This window comes from Phyllobates terribilis, unplaced genomic scaffold (assembly GCF_046119375.1).
Source record: "Phyllobates terribilis strain yellow unplaced genomic scaffold, ASM4611937v1 Scaffold_125__1_contigs__length_5108534, whole genome shotgun sequence".
Classification (NCBI taxonomy): domain Eukaryota; kingdom Metazoa; phylum Chordata; class Amphibia; order Anura; family Dendrobatidae; genus Phyllobates; species Phyllobates terribilis.
The window spans coordinates 3,730,485-3,757,948 of record NW_027362885.1 but is presented as its reverse complement, the minus strand read 5'-3'; the positions used below and the strand labels follow the sequence as shown (position 1 = coordinate 3,757,948).

Below are 27,464 nucleotides of genomic sequence, written 5' to 3'. Positions count from 1 at the left end.
GACCAGGTATGGAGGACGCGGGTAAGAGGACGAGGACGCGGGCCAAAAAGGACCAGGTATGGAGGACTCGGGCAAAAAGGACGAGGTATGGAGGATGCGGGACAGGGGACCAGGTATGAAGGACGCGGGCTAAAAGAACGAGGTAAGGAGGACGCGGGCCAGAGGACGAGGTTGCGGGACAGAGAACGAGGTATGGAGGATGCGGGCCAAAAGGACGCAGGCTAGAGGACCAGGTATGGAGGACGCGGGCCAGGGGACCAGGTATGGAGGACGCGGGCAAAAGAACGAGGTAAGGAGGACACGGTCCAGAGGACGAGGACGCGGGCCAGAGGACGAGGTATGAAGGACGCGGTTCAAAAGAGACGAGGTATGGAGGACGCGGGCCAAAAAGGACCAGGTATGGAGGACGCGGGCCAAAAAGGACCAGGTATGGAGGACGCGGGCCAAAAAGGACCAGGTATGGAGGATGCGGGCCAAAAAGGACCAGGTATGAAGGACGCGGGCCAAAAAGGATCAGGAATGGAGGACGCGGGCCAGAGGACGAGGACGCGAGTCAGAGTACGAGGACTCGGGCCAGAGGACAAGGTATGGAGGACGCGGGCCAAAAGGAAGAGGTATGGAGGACGTGGGTCAGGGGACCAGGTCTGGAGGACCCGGGCTAAAAGAACGAGGTAAGGAGGACGCGGGCCAGAGGACGAGGTATGGAGGACGCGGGCCAGACGACGAGGACGCGGGCCAAAAGGGACGACGTGTGGAGGACACAGGCCAAAAGGACCAGGTATGGAGGACGCGGGCCAAAAAGAACCAGGTATGGAGGATGCGGGCCAAAAAAGACCAGGTATTGAGGACGCGGGCCAAAAAGGACCAGGTATGGAGGACGCAGGCCAAAAAGGACCAGGTATGTAGGACGCGGGCCAAAAAGGACCAGGTATGGAGGACGCGGGCCAAAAAGGACCAGGTATGGAGGACGCGGGCCAAAAAGGACCAGGTATGGAGGACGCGGGCCAAAAAGGACCAGGTATGGAGGACGCGGGCCAAAAAGGACTAGGTATGGAGGACGTGGGCCAAAAAGGACCATGTATGGAGGACGCGGGCCAAAAAGGACCAGGTATGGAGGACGCGGGTCAGAGGACGAGGAAGCGGGTCAGAGTACGAGGACGAGGGCCAGAGGACAAGGTATGGAGGAAGCTAGCCAAAAGGAAGAGGTATGGAGGACGTGGGCCAGGGGACCAGGTCTGGAGGACCCGGGCTAAAAGAACGAGGTTATGAGGACGCGGGCCAGAGGACGAGGTATGGAGGACGCGGGCCAGACGACGAGGACGCGGGCCAAAAGGGACGAGGTGTGGAGGACACGGGCCAAAAGGATGAGGTGTGGAGGACGCGGGCCAAAAGGACCAGGTATGGAGGACGCGGGCCAGAGGACCAGGTATGGAGGACGCGGGCCAAAATGACCAGGTATGGAGGACGTGGGCCAAAAGGACCAGGTATGGAGGACGCGGGCCAAAAGGACCAGGTATGGAGGACGCGGGCCAAAAGGACCAGGTATGGAGGACGTGGGCCAGAAAACCAGGTATGGAGGACGCGGGCCAAAGAACGAGGACGCGGGCCCAAAAGGACAAGGTATGAAGGACGCGGGCCAGAAAAGGACGTGGGCCAAAAAGGACCAGGTATGGAGGACGCGGGCCAAAAAGGACCAGGTATGGAGGACGCGGGTAAGAGGACGAGGACGCGGGTCAGAGTACGAGGACGAGGGCCAGAGGACAAGGTATGGAGGACGCGGGCCAAAAGGAAGAGGTATGGAGGACGTGGGCCAGGGGACCAGGTCTGGAGGACCCGGGCTAAAAGAACGAGGTTATGAGGACGCGGGCCAGAGGACGAGGTATGGAGGACGCAGGCCAAAAAGGACCAGGTATGGAGGACGCGGGCCAAAAAGGACCAGGTATGGAGGACGCGGGCCAAAAAGGACCAGGTATGGAGGATGCGGGCCAAAAATGACCAGGTATGAAGGACGCGGGCCAAAAAGGACCAGGAATGGAGGACGCGGGCCAGAGGACGAGGACGCGAGTCAGAGTACGAGGACTCGGGCCAGAGGACAAGGTATGGAGGACGCGGGCCAAAAGGAAGAGGTATGGAGGACGTGGGCCAGGGGACCAGGTCTGGAGGACCCGGGCTAAAAGAACGATGTAAGGAGGACGCGGGCCAGAGGACGAGGTATGGAGGACGCGGGTCAGACGACGAGGACGCGGGCCAAAAGGGACGAGGTGTGGAGGACACAGGCCAAAAGGACCAGGTATGGAGGACGCGGGCCAAAAAGAACCAGGTATGGAGGATGCGGGCCAAAAAGGACCAGGTATGGAGGACGCGGGCCAAAAAAGACCAGGTATTGAGGACGCGGGCCAAAAAGGACCAGGTATGGAGGACGCAGGCCAAAAAGGACCAGGTATGTAGGACGCGGGCCAAAAAGGACCAGGTATGGAGGACGCGGGCCAAAAAGGACCAGGTATGGAGGACGCGGGCCAAAAAGGACCATGTATGGAGGACGCGGGCCAAAAAGGACCAGGTATGGAGGACGCGGGTCAGAGGACGAGGAAGCGGGTCAGAGTAGGAGGACGAGGGCCAGAGGACAAGGTATGGAGGACGCGGGCCAAAAGGAAGAGGTATGGAGGACGTGGGCCAGGGGACCAGGTCTGGAGGACCCGGGCTAAAAGAACGAGGTTATGAGGACGCGGGCCAGAGGACGAGGTATGGAGGACGCGGGCCAGACGACGAGGACGCGGGCCAAAAGGGACGAGGTGTGGAGGACACGGGCCAAAAGGATGAGGTGTGGAGGACGCGGGCCAAAAGGACCAGGTATGGAGGACGCGGGCCAGAGGACCAGGTATGGAGGACGCAGGCCAAAATGACCAGGTATGGAGGACGTGGGCCAAAAGGACCAGGTATGGAGGACGCGGGCCAAAAGGACCAGGTATGGAGGACGCGGGCCAAAAGGACCAGGTATGGAGGACGTGGGCCAGAAAACCAGGTATGGAGGACGCGGGCCAAAGAACGAGGACGCGGGCCCAAAAGGAAAAGGTATGAAGGACGCGGGCCAGAAAAGGACGTGGGCCAAAAAGGACCAGGTATGGAGGACGCGGGCCAAAAAGGACCAGGTATGGAGGACGCTGGTAAGAGGATGAGGACGCGGGTCAGAGTACGAGGACGAGGGCCAGAGGACAAGGTATGGAGGACGTGGGCCAAAAGGAAGAGGTATGGAGGACGTGGGCCAGGGGACCAGGTCTGGAGGACCCAGGCTAAAAGAACGAGGTTATGAGGACGCGGGCCAGAGGACGAGGTATGGAGGACGCGGGCCAGACGACGAGGACGCGGGCCAAAAGGGACGAGGTGTGGAGGACACTGGCCAAAAGGATGAGGTGTGGAGGACACGGGCCAAAAGGACCAGGTATGGAGGATGCGGGCCAGAGGACCAGGTATGGAGGACGCGGGCCAAAAGGACCATGTATGGAGGAGGCGGGCCAAAAGGACCAGGTATGGAGGACGCGGGCAAAAAGGACCAGATATGGAGGACGCGGGCCTAAAAGGACCAGGTATGGAGGACGCGGGCCAGAAAACCAGGTATGGAGGACGCGGGCCAAAGAACGAGGACGCGGGCCCAAAAGGACAAGGTATGAAGGACGCGGGCCAGAAAAGGACGCGGGCCAAAAAGGACCAGGTATGGAGGACGCGGGCCAAAAAGGACGAGGTATGGAGGACGCGGGCCAGAGGACGAGGACGCGGGCCAAAAAGGACCAGGTATGGAGGACGCGGGCAAAAAGGACGAGGTATGGAGGACGCGGGACAGGGGACCAGGTATGAAGGACGCGGGCTAAAAGAACGAGGTAAGGAGGACGCGGGGCAGAGAACGAGGTATGGAGGATGCGGGCCAAAAGGACGCGGGCTAGGGGACCAGGTATGGAGGACGCGGGCCAGGGGACCAGGTATGGAGGACGCGGGCCAAAAGAACGAGGTAAGGAGGACACGGTCCAGAGGACGAGGACGCGGGCCAGAGGACGAGGTATGAAGGACGCGGTTCAAAAGAGACGAGGTATGGAGGACGCGGGCCAAAAGGACAAGGTGTGGAGGACACGGGCCAAAATGACCAGGTATGGAGGACGCGGGCCAAAGGACCAGGTAGGGAGGACGCGGGGACCAAAAGGACCAGGTATGGAGGACGCGGGCCAAAGGGATCAGGTATGGGGGACACAGGCCAAAAGGACCCGGTATGGAGGACACGGGCCAAAGGACCAGGTATGGAGGACGCGGGCCAAAGTACAAGGATGCGGGCCAGAGGACGAGGACGCGGTCCAAAAAGGACGAGGTATGAAGGACGCGAGCCAGAAAAGAACGCGGGCCCAAAAGGACCAGGTATGGAGGACGTGGTCCAAAGAGGACCAGGTATGGAGGACGCGGGCCAGAGGACGAGGAATGGAGGACGCGGGCCAAAAGGACGAGGTATGAAGGATGCGGGACATGGGACCTGGTTTGGAGGACGTGGGCCAAAAGAACGAGGTAAGGAGGATGCTGGCCAGAGGATGAGGATGCGGGCCAGAGAACGAGGTATGGAGGACGCGGGCCAAAAGGACGCTGTCCTGGGGACCAGGTATGGAGGACGCGTGCCAGGAGACCAGGTATGGAGGACGCGGGCCAAAAGAATGAGGTAAGGAGGACGCTGGCCAGAGGACGAGGACGTGGGCCAGAGGATGAGGTATGGAGGACGCGGGCCAAAAGGACGAGGACGCGGGCCATAGTACGAGGTATGGAGGACGCAGGCCAGAGGACGAGGACCAAAAGCGACGAGGTGTGGAGGACACGGGCCAAAAGGACGAGGTGTGGAGGACGCGTGCCAAAAGGACCAGGTATGGAGGACACGGGCCAGAGGACCAGGTATGGCGGACGCGGGCCAAAAGGACCAGGTATGGAGGACGCGAGCCAAAAGGACCAGGTATGGAGGACGCGGGCCAAAAGGACCAGGTATGGAGGACGCGGGCCAGAGGACCAGGTATGGAGGACGCGGGCCAGAGGACGAGGACGCGGGCCCAAAAGGACAAGGTATGAAGGACGCGGGCCTGTAAAGGGCGCTGGCCAGAAAAGGACGCGGGCCCGGAGGACGAGGACCAAAAGGGACGAGGTATGGAGGACGCGGGCCAGAGGACGAGTTATGGAGGACGCGGGCCAGAGGACGAGGTATGGAGGACGCGGGCAAAAAAGGACGAGGACGCGGGCCAGAAAAGGACGCGGGCCAAAAAGGACCAGGTATGGAGGACGCGGGCCAGAGGACGAGGAATGGAGGACGCGGGCCAAAAGGACGAGGTATGAAGGACGCGGGACATGGGACCTGGTTTGGAGGACGTGGGCCAAAAGAACGAGGTAAGGAGGATGCTGGCCAGAGGATGAGGATGCGGGCCAGAGAACGAGGTATGGAGGACGCGGGCCAAAAGGACGCTGTCCTGGGGACCAGGTATGGAGGACGCGTGCCAGGAGACCAGGTATGGAGGACGCGGGCCAAAAGAATGAGGTAAGGAGGACGCTGGCCAGAGGACGAGGACGTGGGCCAGAGGATGAGGTATGGAGGCCGCAGGCCAGAGGACGAGGACCAAAAGCGACGAGGTGTGGAGGACGCGGGCCAAAAGGACGAGGTGTGGAGGACGCGTGCCAAAAGGACCAGGTATGGAGGACGCGGGCCAGAGGACCAGGTATGGCGGACGCGGGCCAAAAGGACCAGGTATGGAGGACGCGAGCCAAAAGGACCAGGTATTGAGGACGCGGGCCAGAGGACGAGGACGCGGGAAAAAAAGGACAAGGTATGAAGGACGCGGGCCTGTAAAGGGCGCTGGCCAGAAAAGGACGCGGGCCCGGAGGACGAGGACCAAAAGGGACGAGGTATGGAGGACGCGGGCCAGAGGACGAGGTATGGAGGACGCGGGCCAGAGGACGAGGTATGGAGGACGCGGGCAAAAAAGGACGAGGACGCGGGCCAGAAAAGGACGCGGGCCAGAAAAGGACGCGGGCCAAAAAGGACCAGGTATGGAGGACGTGGGCCAGAGGACAAGGACGCGGGCCAGAGGACGAGGACGCGGGCCAAAGGACGAGGTATGGAGGACGCGGGTAAAAGGATGAGGTATGGAGGACGCGGGACAGGGGACCAGGTATGGAGGACGCTTGCCAAAAGAACGAGGTAAGGAGGACGCGGGGCAGAGGACGAGGTTGCGGGCCAGAGAACGAGGTATGGAGGATGCGGGCCAAAAGGACGCCGGCTAGGGGACCAGGTATGGAGGACGCGGGCCAGGGGACCAGGTATGGAGGACGCGGGCCAAAAGAACGAGGTAAGGAGGACACGGGCCAGAGGACGAGGACGCGGGCCAGAGGACGAGGTATGAAGGACGCGGTCCAAAAGGGAAGAGGTATGGAGGACGCGGGCCAAAAGGACAAGGTGTGGAGGACGCGGGCCAAAAGGACCAGGTATGGAGGACGCGGGCCACAGGACCAGGTATGGAGGACGCGGGCCAAAAGGACCAGGTACGGGGGACATGGGCCAAAAGGACCAGGTATGGAGGACACGGGCCAAAGGACCAGGTATGGAGGACGCGGGCCAAAGTACGAGGATGCGGGCCAGAGTACGAGGACGCGGACCAAAAAGGACGAGGTATGAAGTACGCGGGCCAGAAAAGAACGCGGGCCAAAAAGGACCAGGTATGGAGGACGCGGGCCAAAGAGGACCAGGTATGGAGGACGCGGGCCAAAAGGACCAGGTATGGAGGACGCGGGCCAAAAGGACCAGGTATGGAGGACGCGAGCCAAAAGGACCAGGTATGGAGGACGCGGGCCAAAAGGACCAGGTATGGAGGACGCGGGCCAGAGGACCAGGTATGGAGGACGCGGGCCAGAGGACGAGGACGCGGGCCCAAAAGGACAAGGTATGAAGGACGCGGGCCTGTTAATTGCGCTGGCCAGAAAAGGACGCGGGCCCGGAGGACGAGGACCAAAAGGGACGAGGTATGGAGGACGCGGGCCAGAGGACGAGTTATGGAGGACGCGGGCCAGAGGACGAGGTATGGAGGACGCGGGCAAAAAAGGACGAGGACGCGGGCCAGAAAAGGACGCGGGCCAGGAAAGGACGCGGGCCAAAAAGGACCAGGTATGGAGGACGTGGGCCAGAGGACAAGGACGCGGGCCAGAGGACGAGGACGCGGGCCAAAGGACGAGGTATGGAGGACGCAGGTAAAAGGACGAGGTATGGAGGACGCGGGACAGGGGACCAGGTATGGAGGACGCTTGCCAAAAGAACGAGGTAAGGAGGACGCGGGGCAGAGGACGAGGTTGCGGGCCAGAGAAAGAGGTATGGAGGATGCGGGCCAAAAGGACGCCGGCTAGGGGACCAGGTATGGAGGACGCGGGCCAGGGGACCAGGTATGGAGGACGCGGGCCAAAAGAACGAGGTAAGGAGGACACGGGCCAGAGGACGAGGACGCGGGCCAGAGGACGAGGTATGAAGGACGCGGTCCAAAAGGGACGAGGTATGGAGGACGCGGGCCAAAAGGACAAGGTGTGGAGGACGCGGGCCAAAAGCACCAGGTATGGAGGACGCGGGCCAAAGGACCAGGTATGGAGGACGCGGGCCAAAAGGACCAGGTACGGGGGACATGGGCCAAAAGGACCAGGTATGGAGGACACGGGCCAAAGGACCAGGTATGGAGGACGAGGGACAAGGTACGAGGATGCGGGCCAGAGTACGAGGACGCGGACAAAAAAGGACGAGGTATGAAGTACGCGGGCCAGAAAAGAACGCGGGCCAAAAAGGACCAGGTATGGAGGATGCGGGCCAAAAGGACCAGGTATGGAGGACGCGGGCCAAAAGGACCAGGTATGGAGGACGCGAGCCAAAAGGACCAGGTATGGAGGACGCGGGCCAAAAGGACCAGGTATGGAGGACGCGGGCCAGAGGACCAGGTATGGAGGACGCGGGCCAGAGGACGAGGACGCGGGCCCAAAAGGACAAGGTATGAAGGAAGCGGGCCTGTAAAGGGCGCTGGCCAGAAAAGGACGCGGGCCCGGAGGACGAGGACCAAAAGGGACGAGGTATGGAGGACGCGGGCCAGAGGACGAGTTATGGAGGACGCGGGCCAGAGGACGAGGTATGGAGGACGCGGGCAAAAAAGGACGAGGACGCGGGCCAGAAAAGGACGCGGGCCAAAAAGGACCAGGTATGGAGGATGCGGGCCAGAGGACGAGGAATGGAGGACGCGGGCCAAAAGGACGAGGTATGAAGAACGCGGGACATGGGACCTGGTTTGGAGGACGTGGGCCAAAAGAACGAGGTAAGGAGGATGCTGGCCAGAGGATGAGGATGCGGGCCAGAGAACGAGGTATGAAGGACGCGGTCCAAAAGGGACGAGGTATGGAGGACGCGGGCCAAAAGGACAAGGTGTGGAGGACGCGGGCCAAAAGGACCAGGTATGGAGGACTCGGGCCAGAGGACCAGGTATGGAGGACGCGGGCCAGAGGACGAGGACGCGGGCCCAAAAGGACAAGGTATGAAGGACGCGGGCCTGTAAAGGGCGCTGGCCAGAAAAGGACGCGGGCCCGGAGGACGAGGACCAAAAGGGACGAGGTATGGAGGACGCGGGCCAGAGGACGAGTTATGGAGGACGCGGGCCAGAGGACGAGGTATGGAGGACGCGGGCAAAAAAGGACGAGGACGCGGGCCAGAAAAGGACGCGGGCCAGAAAAGTACGCGGGCCAAAAAGGACCAGGTATGGAGGACGTGGGCCAGAGGACAAGGACGCGGGCCTGAGGACGAGGACGTGGGCCAAAGGACGAGGTATGGAGGACGCGGGTAAAAGGACGAGGTATGGATTACGCGGGACAGGGGACCAGGTATGGAGGACGCTTGCCAAAAGAACGAGGTAAGGAGGACGCGGGGCAGAGGACGAGGTAGCGGGCCAGAGAACGAGGTATGGAGGATGCGGGCTAAAAGGACGCCGGCTAGGGGACCAGGTATGGAGGACGCGGGCCAGGGGACCAGGTATGGAGGACGCGGGCCAAAAGAACGAGGTAAGGAGGACACGGGCCAGAGGACGAGGACGCGGGCCAGAGGACGAGGTATGAAGGACGCGGTCCAAAAGGGACGAGGTATGGAGGACGCGGGCCAAAAGGACCAGGTACGGGGGACATGGGCCATAAGGACCAGGTATGGAGGACACGGGCCAAAGGACCAGGTATGGAGGACGCGGGACAAGGTACGAGGATGCGGGCCAGAGTACGAGGACGCGGACCAAAAAGGACGAGGTATGAAGTATGCGGGCCAGAAAAGAACGCGGGCCAAAAAGGACCAGGTATGGAGGACGCGGGCCAAAGAGGACCAGGTATGGAGGACGCGGGCCAAAAGGACCAGGTATGGAGGACGCGGGCCAAAAGGACCAGGTATGGAGGACGCGAGCCAAAAGGACCAGGTATGGAGGACGCGGGCCAAAAGGACCAGGTATGGAGGACGCGGGCCAGAGGACCAGGTATGGAGGACGCGGGCCAGAGGACGAGGACGCGGGCCCAAAAGGACAAGGTATGAAGGACGCGGGCCTGTAAAGGGCGCTGGCCAGAAAAGGACGCGGGCCCGGAGGACGAGGACCAAAAGGGACGAGGTATGGAGGACGCGGGCCAGAGGACGAGTTATGGAGGACGCGGGCCAGAGGACGAGGTATGGAGGACGCGGGCAAAAAAGGACGAGGACGCGGGCCAGAAAAGGACGCGGGCCAAAAAGGACCAGGTATGGAGGACGCGGGCCAGAGGATGAGGAATGGAGGACGCGGGCCAAAAGGACGAGGTATGAAGAACGCGGGACATGGGACCTGGTTTGGAGGACGTGGGCCAAAAGAACGAGGTAAGGAGGATGCTGGCCAGAGGATGAGGATGCGGGCCAGAGAACGAGGTATGGAGGACGCGGGCCAAAAGGACGCTGTCCTGGGGACCAGGTATGGAGGACGCGTGCCAGGAGACCAGGTATGGAGGACGCGGGCCAAAAGAATGACGTAAGGAGGACGCTGGCCAGAGGACGAGGACGTGGGCCAGAGGATGAGGTATGGAGGACGCGGGCCAAAAGGACGAGGACGCGGGCCAGAGTACGAGGTATGGAGGACGCAGGCCAGAGGACGAGGACCAAAAGCGACGAGGTGTGGAGGACGCGGGCCAAAAGGACGAGGTGTGGAGGACGCGTGCCAAAAGGACCAGGTATGGAGGACGCGGGCCAGAGGACCAGGTATGGCGGACGCGGGCCAAAAGGACCAGGTATGGAGGACGCGAGCCAAAAGGACCAGGTATGGAGGACGCGGGCCAGAGGACGAGGATGCGGGCCAAAAAGGACAAGGTATGAAGGACGCGGGCCTGTAAAGGGCGCTGGTGAGAAAAGGACGCGGGCCCGGAGGACGAGGACCAAAAGGGACGAGGTATGGAGGACGCGGGCCAGAGGACGAGGTATGGAGGACGCGGGCCAGAGGACGAGGTATGGAGGACGCGGGCAAAAAAGGACGAGGACGCGGGCCAGAAAAGGACGCGGGCCAAAAAGGACCAGATATGGAGGACGTGGGCCAGAGGACAAGGACGCGGGCCAGAGGACGAGGACGCGGGCCAAAGGACGAGGTATGGAGGACGCGGGTAAAAGGACGAGGTATGGAGGACGCGGGACAGGGGACCAGGTATGGAGGACGCTTGCCAAAAGAACGAGGTAAGGAGGACGAGGGGCAGAGGACGAGGTTGCGGGCCAGAGAACGAGGTATGGAGGATGCGGGCCAAAAGGACGCCGGCTAGGGGACCAGGTATGGAGGACGCGGGCCAGGGGACCAGGTATGGAGGACGCGGGCCAAAAGAACGAGGTAAGGAGGACACGGGCCAGAGGACGAGGACGCGGGCCAGAGGACGAGGTATGAAGGACGCGGTCCAAAAGGGACGAGGTATGGAGGACGCGGACCAAAAGGACAAGGTGTGGAGGACGCGGGCCAAAAGGACCAGGTATGGAGGACGCGGGCCAAAGGACCAGGTATGGAGGACGCGGGCCAAAAGGACCAGGTACGGGGGACATGGGTCAAAAGGACCAGGTATGGAGGACACGGGCCAAAGGACCAGGTATGGAGGACGCGGGCCAAAGTACGAGGATGCGGGCCAGAGTACGAGGATGCGGACTAAAAAGGACGAGGTATGAAGTACGCGGGCCAGAAAAGAACGCGGGCCAAAAAGGACCAGGTATGGAGGACGCGGGCCAAAGAGGACCAGGTATGGAGGACGCGGGCCAGAGGACGAGGAATGGAGGACGCGGGCCAAAAGGACGAGGTATGAAGGACCCGGGACAGGGGACCTGGTATAGAGGACGCGGGCCAAAAGAACGAGGTAAGGAGGACGCTGGCCAGAGGACTAGGATGCGGGCCAGAGAACGAGGTATGGAGGACGCGGGCCAAAAGGACGCCGTCCAGGGGACCAGGTATGGAGGACGCGGGCCAGGAGACCAGGTATGGAGTGGAAGACGCGGGCCAAAAGAACGAGGTAAGGAGGACGCCAGCCAGAGGACGAGGACGTGGGCCAGAGGACCAGGTATGGAGGACGCGGGCCAAAAGGGACGAGGTATGGAGGACGCGGTCCAAAAGGACGAGGTATGGAGGACGCGGGCCAGAGGACGAGGACGCGGGCCAAAAGGACAAGGTATGGAGGACGCAGGTGAAAAAGGACGATGACGCAGGCCAAAAAGGACGAGAAAGCGGGCCATAAAGGACGAGGACGTGGGCCAATAAGGACGAGGACGCGGGCCAAAAAGGACGAGGGCGCGGGTCAAAGAGGACGAGGGCGCGGGTTCAAAAAGGACGAGGACGCGGGCCAAAAAGGACGAGGACGCGGGCCAAAAAGGACGAGGACGCGGGCCAAAAAGGACGAGGACGCAAGCCAAAAAGGATGAGGACGCGGGCCAGAGAGGACGCGGGCCAGAGAGGACGAGGACGCAGGCCAGAGAGGACGCGGGCCAGAGAGGACGAGGACGGAGGCCAGAGAGGACGCGGGCCAGAGAGGACGTGGGCCAAAGAGGACGCGGGCCAGAGAGGACGAGGACGCGGTCCAAAAAGGACGACGACGCGGGCCAAAAAGGAAGAGGATGCGGGCCAAAAAGGACGAGGACGCGGGCGAGGACGCAGGCCAGAGAGGACGCGGGCCAGAGAGGACGCGGGCCAGAGAGGACGCGGGCCAGAGAGGACGCGCGCCAGAGAGGACGCGGGCCAAATAGGACGCGGGCCAGAGAGGACGAGGACGCGGGCCAAAAAGGACGAGGATGCGGCCCAAAAAGGACGAGGACGCGGGCCAGAGTGGACGAGGACGCAGGCCAGAGAGGACGAGGACCAGAGAGGATGCGGGCCAGAGAGGACGCGGGCCAGAGAGGACGCAGGCAAGAGAGGACGAGGACGCGGGCCAAAAAGGACGAGGACGCGGGCCAAAAGGACAAGGTATGGAGGACGCAGGCGAAAGAGGACGAGGACGCGGGCCAAAAAGGACAAGGAAGCGGGCCAAAAAGGACGAGGACACGGGCCAAAAAGGACGAGGACGCGGGCCAAAAAGGACGAGGACGCGGGCCAAAAAGGACGAGGGCGCGGGCCAAAAAGGACGAGGACACGGGCCAAAAAGGACGAGGACGCGGGCCAAAAAGGACGAGGACGCGGGCCAAAAAGGATGAGGACGCAAGCCAAAAAGGACGAGGACGCGGGCCAGAGAGGACGCGGGCCAGAGAGGACGAGGAAGCAGGCCAGAGAGGAGGCGGGCCAGAGAGGACGAGGACGGAGGCCAGAGAGGACGCACGCCAGAGAGGACGTGGGCCAAAGAGGACGCGGGCCAAAAAGGACGAGGACGCGGGCCAAAAAGGACGAGGACGCAGGCCAGAGAGGACGAGGACGCAGGCCAGAGAGGATGCGGGCCAAAGAGGATGCGGGCCAGAGAGGACGCGGGCCAGAGAGGACGCAGGCAAGAGAGGACGAGGACGCGGGTCAGAAAGGACGAGGACGCGGGCCAGAGAGGACGCGGGCCAGAGAGGACGAGGACGCGGGCCAGAGAGGATGAGGGCCAGAGAGGACGAGAACGTGGGCCAGAGAGGACGAGGACGCGGGCCAGAGAGGATGAGGGCCAGAGAGGACGAGAACGTGGGCCAGAGAGGACAAGGCCGCGGGCCAGAAAAGGACGAGGCCGCGGGCCAGAAAAGGAGGAGGCCCGGAGGCCGCGGGCCAGAAAAGGATGAGGCCTGGAGGACACAAGGACTCCCTCAAGGGCGGACTAGGAGGGCAACAACGATGTCGAGGAGGACTAGGATGGATGAGGAGGAGGTTAAGGATTGACGAGGACGACTCATAATAGGTGTACAATCATGATGCAAATATCATTAGAAAACCGCTATGTCATACTTCTGGACCCAAAACAATGAGTAGAGAAATCGTAATGCCTAAAAGTTTCAGATTCCTTCCATAAAACATGGCATGAAAACCTTGGCCAATTTTATTTGCTAGTGATGCAACTTCACTTAACTTTATGAAAGAACTTTTTAATAAGCTGATTCATTTTTCATTCATTCTATCATGTACGGTATAGAGACCAATTTCCTTTTAATCCAACTAAAAGATTTGGTGCAGAAAACAGCATGCGCGGAGGTGAGGAACAGGCAGGATGTTTATACCATCCTTCAATTAGAAGAAACCTATTAGAGGGTATTTAGACCAGAACGGTTTGCCATTTCGTACTTACAGTTAAAGGCTCTCCTTGTAGTGCTTGTAGTACAAAGTTACTGACAACTCTTCCATCATTCATGTGCATACGTGGCCCAAATGTATTAAATGTCCGAGCCACTCTGACCTCCACACCTTCCTGCCAACAAGAAAAGCAGTTTAGAGACCACATTTTCTTCCAGTAAAAATTAGACTTTTGTTTGTAAAAACATTCTACACAAATAAGCATGTATTTTTCTACCATAGCTTGTATCGCTTTACAAGGTTGTTTTCATTACGAGTTTTGGAAGGTACCACTAACCAGCCTACTGGCTTCTTACTTGCCTGGGGGCGTTCCTGAATGAATGATGAAACTGACCAGCAACATGGCCGCACAGTTGGCCCAAACTGTCCACTGTTGACAGCAGAGCCAGCTTTGCCTCTGCAGCATTGTGTAAGTGCAGGGACAATGAGCCTGGCTGGATCCAGCCATCTGGCTAGCTTCAGAGCAGCGCTTGCAAGCTCTATAGCATAAAGCATACAAGAGCTGCACTACTTGCCCAGGAACCTAGCCACCTCTGATAGAATACTGCCCTTTGTTAGTTTGCAGAGGTAGCTGGTAACCTATGGAATTAAGAAGCCCTCTGTTCTTATGAATGTTGACGAGCTGCTTGCTTCTATCTGCAGTTTGAAATTGTACCCATTTATAAAAAGAAAACCCATGTAAATGTTTCCAATAAGTTGTGATTAGCTTTCCTTGAGAGGGCACAGCATGTATTATATGACATAATGTTATCAATGCAGCATTTCCTATAGCAAGGACACACATTCACAAAACCATTTGTTGAAGACCTCAGGTCTATAATGAATTGCTCTGGCATGGTTAATTGATTCTGTAATTTGTGACTCGTATAAACACATTCTATTTTACATAATGAAACACCCTTTGAATTTTTTTTGGTTGGAAATAAAACATAATTAGCAATAATATAACAACTTCAAGCCCACTGCTGTGACGATCAAGCCATTATTATATCAAGATGAGACTGGCAGCAGAAGAGTGGACTGGCCACCCCAGAACTCATTGTCATTTAAAGTTATGGCAGAAACCCAACTTCAAAGACTGAACTTTGTGGTTTTCACAAAAAGATAGCAGAATTTCCAAGAAATCTGAAATACTTTTATCAAAGCGCTCCAAAAGAATTTGAAGTGAAAAGTAATATGTCAAATACCTTTTTGGTTTTTAAAGTGTTAAGTCACAGCCTCGTAGGAAAAAAAGCAGATGAGTAGTAGATGCTAAGAAGTCACAGCACCACTAGAAGGCTATCTGAGTGGTTCCCTACGTTGACCCAGTCTATATAGAACACCTATAACATAGTAACTGAAACATTTCCCACTTTTTTAGGCAATTACCGAGTGAAGCAACCTTGAGCAATCAGCTTTAAAACTTAGGGGAGGGAGGGGGTAATTGCAGTATGTATGTTCATTTCAACTGTAGCACCCAAATGAAGGATTGCAGCTTTTATTGCCCTCTGTCTTGCCAGGTCTTGCATAGGGCCCTAGCGGCTTAGCTGATCGTTATCAAGATGGGACCCTCATTTAATTCTCCAACGGTGTATTTTGGGGTTTTGTTTTGTTTTTACCATTTCTACCATTCTTAATGTACAGAACATTTATATTGCTTGTGTGCCACAGACATTTTAATATTGTAAGACTAAATTGACCCATTTCAGATGGAGCATGCTGTAAAGATAGTAGATTTAATACAAAAAAGCACTCTATTACATGGGTAGTGCAAAAATCAATTACTCCATCACATACAAGATTAGCTACTTATCAAGGGACTTAAAACTGCGCAAATTACACAATGTGCAATAGTTTTGAAACTTGGGCAAATCACACCATCAGCAAAAAAAAACAATCCCTCAGCAAATAAAGTCTCCCTAATGTAATTAGAGCACAGGAAATACATAGGGCTTAAAGATATAGAGGTCAGAATAAGGGCGTCTGCAAGGCCTTATTAAGAGTTTTTGTCAGACCCCATTATTCGGACCATGATATCCTCCAGTTTTATATATTTGCTTGGGAGACAAACGATTTTTTTTTTAGACATTACTGTATAACCGACTAATGCTATCCATAATTTCCACGGACCCACAGACTTGTATGAGCGATTTTGATTCATGACATGGGTCAAAAATTTGGGGTGGGGGGGAGGGGTGTTATTGTAGGTTGTAAGACGTCTTCCAGATTACACTGAATATTAGTAACACGACCAACCTGTTTCATATAAGCATAGCACATGGTCTCTGCTACTCACTTTCCCTCATCATAACAAGCTCGGGGCCAATAGGATTCACATGTCCCCAGTAGTCTTCATTTTGAGGGTGTACTTCTGGATCTGATGATTAACATAGGAGGAGATTGAGGAAAAAGCATAAAGTGAATGTAATAAAAAAATAAGTAGAATACAGACTATGGGCTTTACAAGGAACCATTATATCAAAACAACAAACAATAAAAAGGCCAAAGATTACAAGAGCTGACATGACATCATTTATCACAGTCTGGACTTTTTATCTTTTGCTCTGCAACTTGACACCTGAGATAATGGTGGTAAAGATAATGAGACGCAGGAACAATGTTGAAAGCGATTTCAAGTGTAAAGGCCCCGTCACACATAACGAGATCGCTAGCGAGATCGTTGATAAGTCACGGTTTTTGTGATGCAATAGCGATCTTGGTAGCGATCTCGTTATGTCTGACAGGTAGCAACGATCAGGCCCCTGCTGTGAGATCGCTGATCGTTACAAAGCTTCCTGGACCATCCCTGGGTCGTCGCGCTCCCGCTGGGCAGTGTGCATCGCTGTATTTGACACCTTATCAACGACCTCGTTAGCGATTCAGAACTGAGACACGTAGGCGTGCATAAATTGGACTTTTCCGCGCCCCTGAAGTGGAGGAACCCCAAAACCGTAAGCATTAAAATAAAAAAAATAAAGTGGTTTAATGCGTAATTCCAGTGGGGATAATGGGTTCCTATGGGAGAAAGTGCGGCCGCAGGTGTGTAAAGAATTGACATGTTGATTCTTTTTACGCCCGCGCTTTCTCCCATAAAATTGCAGCGAATATTTACGCAGTGTTTGTACGGCAAAGTGAATTTCACATTCACTTTGCCGGCAGACCCAGGGGCACATGGAGCATTTTAAAAAGCGTGCGCAAAAAAGTGGTCAAAAATGTACGTAATTTTACGAAAAGTAATTTTATGCACGCGTTTGTGACACAGTACAGTCCCTATCAAGGTGTGGATCGTTGAAATAGCTGCTGTGTGAAAGCTTCCCAACGACCGCCGACATCGTTAGTTAGATCGCTGGGGCGGCCGAAATCGTTGGGAAGTTCTGCATGTTTGACAGCTCCCCAGCGATCACGAAACGACTCTCCAGCGATCCCAAAACCGTGACGTAATAACGATCTCGCTAGCGATCTCGTTATGTGTGACGGGGCCTTTACCCTCTTTAGCAATATTCTAAAATACACAAATGTAATGTCACAATTACCTCCATAGACCTCTGAAGTAGATGCCAGTAGTAGCCGAGCTCCAACACGCTTCGCTAATCCTGAAAAGACATGAATAAACTCCATGAAATTACCGGTATATATAGATAGATTGGCCTCATCCTCTGATTCACTGGAAACAATCTGCGCTAAAGCCGTATTTAGACGGAGAGAATTCTGCTCAAATCGAGCACGAATAGATAAAACAAGTTCAATGGCCTGTGGAAATCAGCCTTTTACAGAACAAGAACATCAATCTAAACTGCGTGAGGAAGAACGATTGTTCATGTGCACACTATATGGGGACAGAACGATCACATTGTTAGCGCACAACCCCCATTTAGATCACAGATATGAACCCTCTAGGATTACTATTTTGTGAATATTTTTTGCGGCATTACTCAATGAACAAGAGTTTTGCAATATATAAAATACATTTATTTAATTTATTTTAATTCTACATTATGTTATATAATATATATTTTACATACACATACTTTTTATCTGTATGTTTTTGCTCTAATCATTGGACTTTGGGTCAGGCTACTCCCTCACATGAGAGACACCTGTTTTTCATGTATCTTTGTCCTATTTTTATTCTTATCAATAAAATATCTATTTTATAAAGGTATTCCTACTGTGACATGGTCCTTTCCACCCTCCTGCATTAGGATATTTGGAAGGTTATTCTTTTATCTCTATTTGTTTCAGTGACGTGGCATTCTTGGTAACCAAACTATTGATGGATTCAAAGTAAACTTGCCAGATTACAGACAACATTCAGTGTTATTCACTGTTTTAGGTAACTCTAATCCCTAAATATTCCCGCAGCAGCCTATACCACTCCCATGTGTCTTACTGTCTAAATATATATTTGCCTGAAATTCACTTACTATAATTTATAATAGTAATTTGCAAGCGTTGATGAACGATATTAAGGTGATTAAAACTATGGATGAGTGAATCCCTGTGTAACAGACAGCTGTCCAGCCAACACCTGAAGTGAATGGAGCGGAGGGCAAGCATGCGAATCGGCAGGTGTTGGCCAGGTTTTATTTCCTGCTCTGTACACAATCGCAACCAACATGTACCAGTGCTACTGTCACAGCTAACAAAGTACTTTGGTTCTGGGTAAAAGCAAAAATCTCAACAAGGCAAAAATATCACGTGATCAGTAAGGTGAAGGGTCTTTTTGGCCAATAGAAGAGTCAAGAAGGATGCTAAACAGAGAACCAAAACACAAGAATCCAAGGAGAAGGAATTTGTTAAGAAACTTGATGCCGCTCACGCTGATGCCATGAAACTTAAGGAAGAATGTGACTTCTTGCTTCCTCAAAGAGAAAAAGGTAGTTGTGGAAGCATGGGAACATTAGACAAAAAGCTGGCCAAGGTCGAGGAAAGAAGATTTAGGAGAGAATTATAGGCAGAGAAGTGAAGAAAACGGAAACTGAGCAAGTTCGGCAGTCAACAGCATCGGCTGAACTTTGCTGTCGTAGTAGCAACTGCAGAGACAACGGCGACAACATAAATATGCATGAATCTATTACAGTAAAAGGTAATTGAAAAATACCGCCATCTCAGGACAAAGGTAATCGGTATCACTATTAGTTGAAGTATGATAATCATAATAGAATTCTAAAACACACAAGGTGTTAGTCTCCAGAACCATTACACTCTACAAATCAGCTAAGGTAATCTAGAGGTGTTAAGGATCCAAACTGAGCTATTATAAAGTTGGCAACACATGCAAATATAATCTGGACCTGAAATATGGGAAAAAAAACTCTGGCAATATAGATAATGTATAATCATTTTTATGCCATATACCCTTAAAAGGATATCATGGAAATGTTTATAAGTATATTGAAGGATTTACATCAGTGATGTCAAACTCAAACACCGGGCCAAAATAAAAAAAACTTGGAGAATGTTGCGGGCCAACCAGTACAGTATAATGGGCCCCACAGTCCTCCATACGGTATAATGACATAGGGGTGGTGGTTCTGGTGTAGCGGGACAAATATAAAATCACCCTGCAAGCCAGATTTGGCCCACAGGCCAGAGTTTGACACGTATGATTTACGTAAACACAGAAGAATACAATTTGAGATCAAATAAATAAGAGGACCAAGTCCAAATAAGCCCAGTTGGGGTAGTGACGTGTTGTGTGACAAAAACATGACGGAGGACAAGATCCCGGAAACTTCCTCCAGATAATCTCGAAAGATGATTCAGAGTGAAGAAAAAGAAAGGACTTCAACCACCTTTACTGCAATCTCTTTAAGTCCTCACACGTCACTACCCAAACTGGGCTTATTTGGACTTCGTCCTCTTATTTATTTGATCTCAAATTGTATTCTTCTGTGTGTTTATGTAAAACATACGTGTCAAACTCTGACCTGTGGGCCAAATCTGGCTTGCAGGGTGACTATACATGGCCCGTGACACCAGAACCACCACCCCTGTGGGGCCATTATACTGTATGGATGATTGTGTGGGGCCCATTATACTGTATACTGGCTGGCCTGCAACTTTCGCCAAGTATTTTTTATTTTGGCCCTCTGTTTGAGTTTGACATCGCTGATGTAAATCATTCAATATACTTATAAACATTAGACTGATATCCTTTTAAGGGTATATGGTATAAAAATGATTATACATTATCTATATTGGCATAAGTATTTTCCTTGACCGTATACTGCCAACCCGGGTTCCACCTTTCATAAGCCTCCACCCCATCTTACCGCACTTACATACTTTAACAAATAAAAACACTGCACCTGTAATTTTCTTTGGATAAATTTGGCCACAGCGGCCATTTTATTAACAAACAACATTAACATATATACATTATAATGAAATAAATAAGAAGGGAGGGTTCTTGGAGTTAAAAATTGATCTGGCAAAACTAGACCGAAGTCGAACCACCGTGTTACCCTCAGCCGTCCATCACCAGCTCGAGGGCACCAAAAGCTCCCAGGGTAAAACCCCTTCCAGAGCCCCAAAAAAACAGATGCCAGATCACCCCGCTTAATCAAACCACTGCCTGTAAAATTCAAATAATTTTCCAGCGACACTTCTGTTCCAACTCCAAGAACCCCACCCCCCGCCACAAACGAACAGCCCTGACCACCTCAGACTTGTGAGAGCCCCAACACCGCCATGGCCCTCTCAATCCACTCCTGTATAGCCAATGTCCACAAATCAATTCCAACATTGTTCAGATGTACGCCATCCTTTGCCCAAAATTCTCCAACACCTGCCTCAAGATCAAGATGCCGAACACTTATTCCCCCGTTCCTACCGACAAACGCTGCTATGGCTCTATTTAACTTAACTCGTGCCCTGTTAATGCCCTTCACTGATCTAGCCTCCCTCCATTTTTTCCTCGGTACAATGTCAGACCAAACCGTTAACACCCCTGGAAAAGATGTCCACAACCTTAAAAAATCAATCCGAATATCCCTCATCAATTCCCTAACCGGCCGAGACCCCAAATCATTCCCCCCCAAATGCACTACCAAAATATACGGCGCCCGGTCCAAATGAGCCGCCCTATAGAATTCAGGCAGCATCCTTCTCCATACCATCCCTCGAAAACCCAGCCACCGAACCACCGCTTGCTCTCTGCTAAAACCCAATTGCCTACCGTTCGGCCTCACATCCGCCCGCAGCGCCCCCCAATGAACGAAAGAGTGTCCGAGAATCCAGACTAATAACGAGATGCCACCTGCAAAAAGACAACCAAAGAATTGTATTCACTTCTGACCAGATAAAACATAAGCCTGCACACCTAATGCCGTACATAGGACAGATAACGATCTGAACTCCACCTCCCAATGCACTTTATCACCTCCTGGCTTAAACCCAAACCATCCGCTTCTGACGCCGCACCGATTCTGAAAGAATGCGACCCGTAAACCTCAGGGCTAAGGCCCAATTCTATGATCCCTTTCTTAAACACAGCAATAAATTGAAAACGAGACAAAAACTCACCATTTTTATGACACAATAATGGGCCCTTACGTCCCGACCAGACTTGCCAATAAGCTATTAAACATCTCCTAGGACACATAAACGATCCATCAACTTCACCCAATACCATTCGCTTGCCTCTGCCCAATTGATCCGTCTTCCCCCTCTTGATCCAGAATTCAATGCACCTGTCCCGACCGCTCACGTCCTCGGCAAACAAACCCCCAGCCTTATTCCTACTTGGTGCCACCAACTCACCTAATCTTAGTGCGCCAAAAAACGCCCATGAAAAAGCCAACCTAAACAGTGTGGCTTCAAAAACCGAACAACAGATCTTATCCAAAGCAACACCCAACTGCTCTAAAATACTAAAAGTCACCGGTCTTCGTTTATCTAACACTTTACTTCCCCTCCTAAAGCCCTTAATTGCTTGCTTCACTAAAAACGATTTTGTAACATCTTTTAACCCCTGTAATCTAAAACCGAATGCCAATCCTGCAACAAATGTACTAACTTTTGAAACAGACCATCCGCTCTCCGCTGCCTTTCCCACAAGAAAAACACCGCCATCTCTCTATCTCCATCAATCTCCACCCTACCCCACTGCAGAATCCAGCTTTGCCATACTCGCCATGATGCCTCGAATGATGCCAAAGTCTGCCTTGTAATGGACTCCTGTATTAAACATCCTGCTCTTCCATAACCAGCTGCCACAAATGCGAAGGGCATTCCAGTCCCACGTCCTCGGCCTCTGGTGCTAGCACCCGAAAACGGTCTCACTGAAAACGAGACAAGGCATCTGCTATGGAATTTTGCACACCTGGAATATGTACCGCTGTAATCCAAGCGTTCAAGTTAAGGCAACAAAGAACTAGTTCCCTCAGCAGCCTAATCACAGGCAGGGACGAGGCAGACAAGCTGTTGATGACAGATACCACTCCCATTTTGTCGCAATGAAACCGAATTCTCCTGTTGGCAAAACACTCACCCCAAATAGTAACTGCAACAACGATGGGGAACAATTCTAAAAAAGCCAAATTCTTCGTAAGACCCTTCTCCATCCACTCGCTCGGCCATACTCCAACACTCCACCTCCCTTTCCAATAGGCCCCATAACCGGCACCTCCCGCCGCATCCATAAATATCTCACAATCAAAGCTGCTTAAGAACTCCTGCTGGATTAATGACCTGCCGTTATAACTTTCCAAAAACAGCTTCCAAACCTTTAGATCCTCCTTGTGTTCCCTATTTAGCCGAATAAAATGATGGGGGGCCCGCACTCCTGCTGTCGCGCCTGACAACAAAATATTCTGCCCATTGGCATAATCCTGCATGCAAAATTCAGTCGCCCTAACAGCGATTGCAACTCCCTCAGGGTCACCTTGCGCAGCCTCCCGACTCTATCAACCTCCTGCTTGAGCAAAATCAATTTGTCCTCCGGTAACCGACACTCCATCCTTTCTGTATCAATTACAATGCCCAAAAAACTTATGGTTGTGCAAGGGCCTTCTGTCTTTTCTTCAGCCAATGGTACGCCAAAATGCTCTGCCACCCACACCATAGTACCTAATAAATTCCTACACAACAACGATTGCGGAGGGCCTATAAACAAGAAATCATCCAAATAATGAATGACTGACTTAACTGATGCCAGGTCCTTCACAACCCATTCCAAAAATGTACTAAACGTTTCAAACAAAGAACACGAAATTGCACAACCCATTGGCAAACACCTATCCACGTAATATGCCCCATTTCAAAAACAACCTAACAACGGGATACTATCCGGGTGAACTGGCAGCAACCGAAAAGCCGATTCGATATCCGTTTTTGCTAGCAACGATCCTGACCTATATCGCCGTACCCATTGCACCGCAGCATCAAATGAAGTATATTCTACTGAACACAATTCTTGTGCAATGCCATCGTTCACCGAGAGCCCCTTCGGGTACGGCAAATGCTGAATCAAACGAAACTTATTCCGCTCTTTTTTGGGTATAACCCCCAGTGGCGAGATAATCACTTTGCTACTAGGTAAGTCCTGAAACGGTCCTGCCATCCTGCCCAATTCCACTTCCTTAGCCAATTTCACACTGACCACATCAGGATGAAGGGAGGCCGACGTCAAATTTTTTACTGAAACGGGGACCTCGTGCTCAGGAGAAGGTATTCTAAAACCTTCCACAAAACCGTCCGAAATAACCTTAGCCTTCAACTGATCCGGATACCTACTTAGAAAGGGGGCCATCGCATGCACCCTCACTGGAGTCACCCCTTTGACCGGTACCCACTGTCGGCTTTCCCTTACCCTTTTTAAAACATTTTGATGCTCCGTGTGAGCCTCCACTACAATGGGAGCACACATGTTTAAATTTACAGGAGCTCCCATATTTGCATTGGCCATCGTTGAATTGCCAGCAATTTCCCGCTTCTTTCTTAGAGCTTTGTGCCCCCTGACTGTTTCCCCCATGTCCTGCTTATTGGTTCCCGCTACTGTTGCTCCCGTGAAAGGACTGCCCATACCTCACTGGGGCCATAACCTTCAGCCACAATCCAATGTCCTTTTGATCCCATCTAATCTCCGGGCGAACTGCCTTCCTCTGACGAAATTGCTCGTCATACCGTAACCATGCCTGACCCCCATAAGTCCTATGAGCCTCCCCAATGGCGTCCAAGTAGCAAAACAGGCCCGAGCAATTATCGGGAGCCTTTTCCCCAATAACGCTAGCCATTATTGCAAAAGCTTGTAACCAGTTACATCAACCTCCACCTGCTCTTTTCTTCCTCCTCTTTCTTACTGTCGTCCTTTTTTCCCTTATCCAGGTTAAACTTTTCCAACGGAAGAAGGGAAAAAATTTCCACATACTCATCCCGCCAAATTTTTTCCTTAACCTCTTTTTTTAAATGCGCCCCCAACGGCCCCTCAAAACACACATGTACCGCCCCTTTCGCCCTATCATCCAGTTTTACAGTATCCCCTTTCTCCTTTTCCATCTGCACACACACCGACACCCCAGACGGTGTCCCGGCTGCCAACCCCGCTGACCTGGCCGATTCGCTCCCCTCCTGTGACAACGCCGCTTGACTATGTACCCAAGCCTCCGCTGGTGACGACCCCACTTGATTAGCTCCACTGCCTTCTAATCTGGCCAGAATGTGCGACATGTTAACCAACATATCCCTAATCCCGCATACATCCGACCCACTACCTCCTCTAACATTTCCCCCGCTGGGGCCCGCCAACTGCCTATCCCCCACCCCGTCTCCGAATGACCCCGCGGGCGACAAACCATACATAGATGCATACTCACCAAGCTGCACGGGTGCAGTGTCCCCGCCAGCCGTATGCCCCGAGTCCTGGCGATTCCTTGCTTCGCCTTGATCTCGACCGAAGTCCAATCCGCCCGCCTCCATGCGCTCAAGGCCCGCGCCCCTGGCCTCCACGTCACCAGGGGGACCCGAGCCCGTGTTGATATCCCAGCCGCTCGTCCTCCACTCATCTCTGCTCCGGTCCTCACCGCCATCCATGTACGGCCTTGATTATCAGATGCAGACTCCCTGGCCCGATCCGTGTCAGTCCGAGAAAAACTGCCAGGCAACCCTATGCTGCTGCCTGCCGCCTCATCCCTCTGCCTGGTGTGACTTGGGCCAGGCAGGAGGTCCTGGAATTGCTGCTGCCTGCCCGTGTGCCTCTGCTGCATCCTTCCCCTGCTGGTCTGTCTGGCAGGCACCCCGACAGGTACCTCGCCAGGTGTGCCTGCCGCGCGAGTGTTCCCTCCGCTAGCCGCCTCTGCAGTAGCATTGGTGCTCCATCTTTTGAATTTCCCGCTCCGTACATTGCCGCGGGATCTTGGAGCGGGGGGCGTGTCCACGTGCCCGCAGCTCATTGGCCGATCGTTACTGCTGCCCGTACCCACCATCTTCGGGGAGAGCCTCTCGGGTGGCCGCATCCTCCTGGCGGTTCTTCCTGATCCAGACGTGGATTCTTCTTCGCCTGCATTCCCCAGCAGACCGGACAGCTGGGCTTCGGGCCATCCTCCTCGCCTGGATCTTGCTGCCTCCCTCAACCTAGGGACAAGGGACTCCACAGACTCCATGACAGCCAGAGAAACGTCCCAAACGATTTGGAATTAAGGTAAGGGTTTTTTTTTGTTTTTTTTTAATGTGTTCCTCTATTACTTTTTCCTATGCTCTTCTCCTCTGGACTACCCGTTTCCCGCACTTTTCCTTCTTATACCTCTCTTCCCCCAGCTCCACCCCCGTCCCAATGTCCGCCCTTCCTGACCTCTACCCAGTCCCGATCATTGGGATTCGAATTACACCCTCCTGGCCCATCCCGGTCATGTGGGGCTTCCTTCTAGGTTGCCCTGCCTCCAGCCCCTTTCTATATTTAGGTCCAGATTATATTTGCATGTGTTGCCAACTTTATAATACATCAGTTTGGATCCTTAATACCTATATTATCTTATCTAATTTGGGGAGTGTAATTGGAATTGGTTCTGGAGATGGTAACACTCAGCTCGTGTGTTTTAGAATTCTATTGTGATTGTCATGCTTCATCTAATAGGGACACTGATTACCATTGTCCTGAGATAGTGATAATTTTCAATTATCTATAATTGCCTTCTTCAATTACCTTTACTGTAATATTTATGCATTTAGGGACTGAAATATTTTGCCTTGTGTTCTTGCAAGCACACTTTTATTCTAACCATTGCTTACAATCTTTTTTTCTGGTTACTTGCATAGAAATATAACACATCTCGTAACATATTGAGATCTGATGGTCTTTTGGGTAAATCTGGTATTGCGCCATCTTTTCATACAAAAATGTACAAAAAAATGCAATGTGTATACTTGATTAAAGTTGCGCATCCGTACGCTCCCCTTCTGGGTGCGATGCACAGGATCAGACTGTTCGCTCTACTTTGCGTGCGCGGTACGCGCCTCTAACAAGATGCACCATATAAATTGCTGCTATTTACCTCACGCGCATGCGTGAATGTCAATAAGTGACTGGAACGCAAATTTGTCAATGTGCACATGTGCGGTAGCACATTTCCTTTTGATATGTGAATATGTTGCGGTCCGGAGCATGCGCAATTGTATCCCCAATATGGTTGCTCTCGGTAAAGTCAAACAGCCATTTATCTTTCTTTGATGGTCTGTTCATTTAAACAAATTCATTCAGCTGATACAGACCCGTGAGGAAGCCACAGTTTGTTTGGCGACACGCGTTGGGCATCTCTGCCCTGCAGCTCTCTTCCAACCATTTTCTAATCGAGGATCTTGCTATATCATGTGTAAGGCAGCGCTAGTCATCATAATGGGGGATACTCGCTGCACCGGGTAGATTAAGCACACGTGCAATGTCCTTCCGGTATTTTCTCAATACAGCAGTTTATTATGTTATCATAAACCGCTGTTCACACACATAATGTCCATCTTAGTTTGTCACCGGCATGTTTACACACTTAACATCCGGGAGTCTCTCAAATAGCAGAGAGGCCCAATTGGCCCAGGTCACAGCCTTCAGCAAGGTAATACTATAGCAATGTCCATAACACAGTCCATGTAACAAAGTGTATTACCTTTGCCGGGTTTAGTTGCTGCAGTCCCTTTAATCCGCCACCACTGTGGCTTTGTGGCTTCCCAGGTAGGGGTCTCTAGCCGTCGTCCCATCTAAGGCTACTGGAATGTTTCACTCACACACATCCAGTCTGCGCCTTTCCGGACTCTTCACCAAGCCTCTGCCTTCCAAGGCCACTAGCATCCACTCACAGGATCCAGTCTCAGACTTTCAGGCTGGCAGGCTTCACTCAGCCTCATTAGGCAGAACGGTGTCCCACACACATGGGAAACAGGCCTCATGTCTCTCACACAGAACACACCTGTCTCCAATTACCGGGGTTTATATATCCTGTGCACACACATCCATACTGACAGGACCTTGCTGATGTCACAGTCATGTGACCAGTCAGCTGTGTGTATTGGTCCTGTGTGCTGTCCCAGTCATGTGTACAGACCTTTACTGTGCATACAGGACCTGTGTGATGTCACAGTCATGTGACCAGTCAGTTAAAGGGGAAGGTACATGGTCAGGTAAAACACATCCTGGACCATTTACAGTAATGCTAGCAAGCTGCTGCATTACACATGGCATTCAAAGGTTTGCGATATTTTCCC

General features: G+C 53.1%; 1 pseudogene; it reads right to left on the bottom strand.

The window, feature by feature from the left end:
* LOC141203879 (UDP-glucuronic acid decarboxylase 1-like) overlaps positions 1-27,464 on the bottom strand; it is a 1,228,705-nt pseudogene that overhangs the window by 94,420 nt on the left and 1,106,821 nt on the right.